Source organism: Entelurus aequoreus, linkage group LG15 (genome assembly GCF_033978785.1).
Source record: "Entelurus aequoreus isolate RoL-2023_Sb linkage group LG15, RoL_Eaeq_v1.1, whole genome shotgun sequence".
NCBI lineage: Eukaryota > Metazoa > Chordata > Actinopteri > Syngnathiformes > Syngnathidae > Entelurus > Entelurus aequoreus.
Window position 1 is genome coordinate 14695062 of NC_084745.1, and position 6265 is coordinate 14701326.

The following is a 6265-nucleotide window of genomic DNA, read 5'->3' on the forward strand; positions in this document are numbered from 1 at the left end:
TGTTCCCAAACTCTTCAATTTTCTTATAATAAAGCCGACAGTTGACTTTGGAATATTTAGGAGCGAGGAAATTTCACGTCTAAATTTGTTGCACAGGTGGCATCCTATGAAAGTTCCATGCTGGAAATCACTGAGAGCGGCCCATCATTTGGATAGTTGGCCAAATACTTTTGGCAATATAGCAAATATAGAATCATTTTTATGTATGCTTTATTTTGTTTTTGTTCAATCCTAGATGGACTGTGACTTAAAGTTTTAGATACACTGAGATTACGTCGAAGTTCATTGTGTTCATGAGCAGGAATCGGACACCTCGGTCTCCTTAGACCAGGGGTGTCCAAACTTTTTCCACTGAGGACCGTACACGGAAAAATTTAAGCATGCGGGGGCCATTTTGATATTTTTCATTTTCAAACCTTAACAAAATATATGGATTTTTTTTTTTTAAACCTTTAGGGCTCCCGGTGACTATAAAGGGTCTCAGTCATTAAACTGTTAAAAATAAGTCAAATTATTATTATTTTTTTTAATTTAACGCTTACAGTAAATCTATATATCAACTTGAGGTTGATATAAAGTAAAAAAAAAAAAAGGTTTTCTGTCAAAGACAACTTTGTTTTTTATAGTAAAACTGAAATATGCAGTATTTAGTAATTAGAGCCTTAAAAGATCAATAATGCAGGACACCATTGATTTTAATTCTTTAATATTTTTGAGTAATCACAGTGAAAAGTTAAATAAAATCCTACTAAATATATTTGGGATCCAAAAGGTCCCCCACTCATAAAGTGATACATTTTTATTAGTTTTTTTTTCACTTTTAACACTTAAATTACGAGATCAACTTCAGATATATCTGTCGATTTTACGTTTCAACTATTATTTTGTTTGTTTTATGCTCTTTTGTCAAAGAAAACGTTGATGTTTTTATATGGCAACCACACAATATATGCAATATTTTTTCCACATAAAACATTTTAAAGTGATATTTTTTAAGTAATAATTCATTATAACATAGATTTTTAGTCTTTTTTTTTTTTTTTTAGCAATGGCAAAAAAAAGAAAAATAACCAAAGACAAAAGACAAAAAAAACAGCCTGCATGGCAGCTTTGTGTCAACATTGCAACTTTTTCTTGCTAGATTTCACCTCATTCCACTTTTATAAATTTTGCAATTTTTGCAGAATGTGTGGGGGGCCGGTAAACAATTAGCTGCGGGCCGCAAATGGCCCCCGGGCCGCACTTTGGACACCCCTGCCTTAATCCATGCAGACTGGACACTGGCAGAGAGTTAGTGGGTGGCCAAGAGTGGAGTCGACTCTCTTGTTTGCTTTGTTGGGTTTGCTCCTGTCTCTGGCCATGCTCCCACCCCAGCAGACGATGGCGTGGAACACCGCAGAGGCCACCACAGTGTATTTGTTTTTTTTGTAGCTGTATGTAGAAAAGGCTGGCTGCATCAGCTCTGCTCTTTTAATGTCTTTAATGTCCTTTGTGTTCTTTGATGTTCCCCTCTTACACACATGCTTATGTGTGCTATGGCTATGATGTTTCTTTTCCCTTGACCCCCTCTCCAGGGGCCCAGGCTTAGACATTTGGCATGTGGTGTCATAAACACCTACTCAGTGGCTTAGTGTGTCCGTGCCCTGAGATCGGTAGGTCGTGAGTTCAAACCCCGGCCGAGTCATACCAAAGACTATAAAAATGGGACCCATTACCTCCCTGCTTGGCACTCAGCATCAAGGGTTGGAATTGGGGGTTAAATCACCAAAAATGATTCCCGGGCGTGGCCACCACTGCTGCCCACTGCTCCCCTCACCTCCCAGGGGGTGATCAAGGGTGATGGGTCAAATGCAGAGAATAATTTTGCCACACCTAGTGTGTGTGTGACAATCATTGGCACTTTAACTTTAAAGGCCTACTGAAATGAAATGTTTTTATTTAAACGGGGATAGCAGATCCATTCTATGTGTCATACTTGATCATTTCGCGATATTGCCATATTTTTGCTGAAAGGATTTAGTGGAAAACATCGACGATAAAGTTCGCAACTTTTGGTCGCTGATAAAAAAAGCTTTGCCTGTACCGGAAGTAGCGTGACGTCACAGGTTGAAAGGCTCCTCACATTTCCCCCATTGTTTACACCAGCAGCGAGAGCGATTCGGACCGAGAAAGCGACGATTACCCCATTTGAGCGAGGATGAAAGATTTGTGGATGAGGAACGTAAGAGTGACGGACTAGAGTGCAGTGTATCTTTTTTCGCTCTGACCATAACTTAGGTAAAAAGGCTCATTGGATTCCACACTTTCTCCTTTTTCTATTGTGGATCACGGATTTGTATTTTAAACCACCTCGGATACTATATCCTCTTGAAAATGAGAGTCGAGAACGCGAAATGGACATTCACAGTGACTTTTATCCCCACGACAATAAGGTGAAGCTCTTTAGCTACGGCGCTAACGTGATAGCATCGTGCTTAAATGCAGATAGAAACAAAAGAAATAAGCCCCTGACTGGAAGGATAGACAGAAGATCAACAATACTACTATCAGGAGACACCGAACCAAACACTGGACCTGTAACCACACGGTTAATGCCGTGCCGCCTGTCGAAGCCTAGCAATGCTGTTGCTAACGACGCCATTGAAGCTAACTTAGCTACGGGACCTCGTCAGAGCTATGATAAAAACATTAGCGCTCCACCTACGCCAGCCCTCATCTGCTCATCAACACCCGTGCTCACCTGCGTTCCAGCGATCGACGGCGCGACGAAGGACTTCACCCGATCATCGATGCGGTCGGTGGCTAGCGTCGGATAGCGCGACTGCTATCCAAGTCAAAGTCCTCCTGGTTGTGTTGCTGCAGCCAGCCGCTAATACACCGATCCCACCTACAGCTTTCTTCTTTGCAGTCTCCATTGTTCATTAAACAAATTGCAAAAGATTCACCAACACAGATGTCCAGAATACTGTGGAATTTTGCGATGAAAACAGAGCTGTTTGTATTGGTATACAATGTGTCCGAATACTTCCGTTTCAACCATCGACGTCACGCGCATACGTCATCATACCTAGACGTTTTCAACCGGAAGTTTAGCGGGAAATTTAAAATTGCACTTTATAAGTTAACCCGGCCGTATTGGCATGTGTTGCAATGTTAAGATTTCATCATTGATATATAAACTATCAGACTGCGTGGTCGGTAGTAGTGGGCTTCAGTAGGCCTTTAACACCATCTTCAATATAGAGGCAACTTGCTTTCCCACTCAACTGGCTTTAAAACTGCCTGTGTTTCATCGAAGCTTGCGTAATATTTGAGTATAATCCACCATGTCAGAAGATTACATCGAAATCATCCCCGACAACGTTTTAAAGTACGGCCTTTGTTCCACGCCACTTGTGTCACACACCAGATGGGAAATACCACAGCAAAATATCATCCTTCACCTGCCGCATTGTTCCCGCACTTGTCAATCATCCCCCCGCGACATGTGACAGGTGACGCGTGAGCGAGAGGACGTGACAGCTGGATCCAGCTATTTTTTTTTCGTTCCCCCGCCAGGGAATACCTTGTTTTGTAAATAAAAAGGAGCTTGTGCGCAATGTATTGTCAGTTTATGTAATACGCGGCACATCACTGAAGAGAAATGATTCTCGACCGTGTTACAGTGGAAAGGCGCTCGCGGCGTGGATGATTAGAGAAGGTAATTCCAACGCACTCGCCACCTGCAGCCAACACGTCAACTTCAATCAGCGGTGCTACATTGGGACTTGGAGAAAGGCATCACGGCGTCTTGTACTTGATTGCATAGAAAACAAACATACACCTCTCATATGTAAGAGCATCGTCCTGTGTGTGTGTGTGTGTGTGTGTGTGTGTGTGTGTGTGTGTGTGTGTGGCAGGTGATTGCATCTTAAACTCCTCAGGGAGCAATTGGACATCACGGTTAGCCGCGCCGAAGGTAGAACACAATCAGTCAGCATTTACTCGCTCGCCTGTCATAGAACATACTTTTTTTTTCTCCCTTTCCCAGACGTATGTTTTACTCTCAAAGGCAAACGTGGGGATGAATACCAATGTCTGCTTTCATCAAGTGAGGACCGTTCAAGAGCGGCCGAGGCGTCAACGACGGTTTGAACACGCTGACGCCGGCAATCTGTGCGCTCAAATGTAATAATAAGATATGGATAGATTACTATTAAGAGAGTCAGTTGTGGGAATTGCACGTTATGAGAACTTTTTAGCATTTTTCGACATCGGATTTGAATCAACGAGACGGTTTAGTTGGTGTTTCTTAACCCACTTTAGAGGTTGCCCTCTAGTGGGTTCTTCAGACCACCACACATTGCCAGGAGAGCCAGGAATTCCAGGTATAACACTGTTTTATTTTCATAAATAGTGCAATGTCTTTTCCTTCTGCGTCCGCTCAGCAGCACCTCCAACTCCAACTACTCGTCTCATCACGGCTGCTGCTAATACAGGCGACAGGTGAAAGTCAGAAAATATTGCTTAAGTGCAAAAATTATGACTGAAGTGGTGACATTTTTAATTGCACTTTAATTTTATTGACAGTTAATTTAAGAAACATGTATTTACTTTAGCACATCATTATTGTATGTAAATGTGTATGTTAAGTCCCTTGTTATGCAGTATTAGTTAGTATTTATTTTTCTAATCGGCCTGAAAATACTGTGTTTTTCGGACTAAAAGGCGCACCGGATTACAAGGCGCACTGCCGATGAATGGCCTGCTATTGATCTTTTTTTTTCATATATTAGGCGCACTGGATTATAGGGCACATTAAAGGAGTCATATTATTTTATTTTTTTTCTAAATTGAAAACACTTCCTTGTGGTCTACATAGCCGCAGCGGTACTCAGTTGTAATACACTTTTCCACCACTTGTAAGAGAAAAGACAATATTAAACAAACATAAGAAGTCTGGCGCTAAAGTCAGAAAATATTGCTTAAGTGCAAAAATTATGACTGAAGTGGTGACATTTTTAATTGCACTTTATTTTTATCGACAGTTAATTTAAGAAACATGTATTTATTTTTGCACATCATTATTGTATGTAAACGTGTATGTTAAGTCCCTTCTTATGCAGTATTAGTATAAGTATTTTCAGGCTGATTTTTCTAATCAGCCTGAAAATACTGTGTTTTTCAGACTATAGGGCGCACCGGGTTAGATAGATAGATAGTACTTTATTGATAAGGCGCACTACCGATGAATGGCCTACTATTGATCTTTTTTCATATATTAGGCGCACTGGATTATAGGGCACATTAAAGGAGTTATATATATATATTTTTTTTCTAAGTTGAAAACACTTCCTTGTGGTCCGTATAGGCCGCAGCGGTACTCAGTTGTAATACACTTTTCCACCACTTGTGGGAGAAATGACAATATTAAACAAACATAAGAAGTCTGGCGCTAAATTCAGAAAATATTGCTAAAGTGCAAAAATGATGACTAAAGTGGTGCAATTTTTAATTGCACTTTAATTTGATCGACAATTAATTTAAGAAACATGTATTTAGTTTAGCACATCATTATTGTATGTAAACGTGTAGGTTAAGTCCCTTCTTATGCAGTATTAGTATTAGTATTTTCAGGCTGATTTTTCTAATCAGCCTGAAAATACTGTGTTTTTCGGACTATAGGGCGCACCGGGTTATAAAGCACACTGCCGATGAATGGCCTGCTATTGATCTTTTTTTCATATATTAGGCGCACTGGATTATAGGGCACATTAAAGGAGTTATATTATTATTATTTTTTACTACATTGAAAACACTTCCTTGTGGTCCATATAGGCCGCAGCGGTACTCAGTTGTAATACACTTTTCCACCACTTGTGGGAGAAATGACAATATTAAACATACATAAGAAGTCTGGCGCCAAAATCAGAAAATATTGCTTAAGTGCAAAAATTATGACTAAAGTGGTGAAATTTGTATTTGCACTTTAATTTTATTGACAGTTAATTTAAGAAATATTTATTTTAGCACATCATTATTGTATGTAAATGTGTATGTTAGTGACTTTTCTAATCAGCCTGAAAATACTGTGTTTTTCGGACTATAGGGGGCAATTAAAATCCTTTCAAAATGTCTGCTTTCCTCAAGTGAGGAACGTTCAAGAGCAGCCGAAGCTGGAAACATCAACAAGTTTGAACACGCTAATGTTGGCAATCTGTGCTCTCAAATATAATAATTAGATATGGATTGATTACTATTAAGAATGTCAGTTGTGTTAATTGCA

At 39.9% G+C, this 6265-nt stretch overlaps 1 long non-coding RNA gene across 3 annotated transcripts in view; it reads right to left on the reverse strand.

Annotated features, from left to right (window-relative positions):
• Window positions 1-4362: 4362 nt before the first annotated feature.
• Window positions 4363-6265, reverse strand: part of LOC133629856 (uncharacterized) — a 643518-nt gene continuing 641615 nt past the window's right edge. Inside the window, exon 6 of one of the 3 annotated variants that reach the window (XR_009821132.1) lies at window positions 4363-4466. This is a non-coding gene — a long non-coding RNA (uncharacterized LOC133629856). Of the gene's footprint in view, window positions 4470-6265 lie in introns of all 3 variants that reach the window. The other 2 variants (XR_009821131.1, XR_009821130.1) reach the window with 2 other exon arrangements.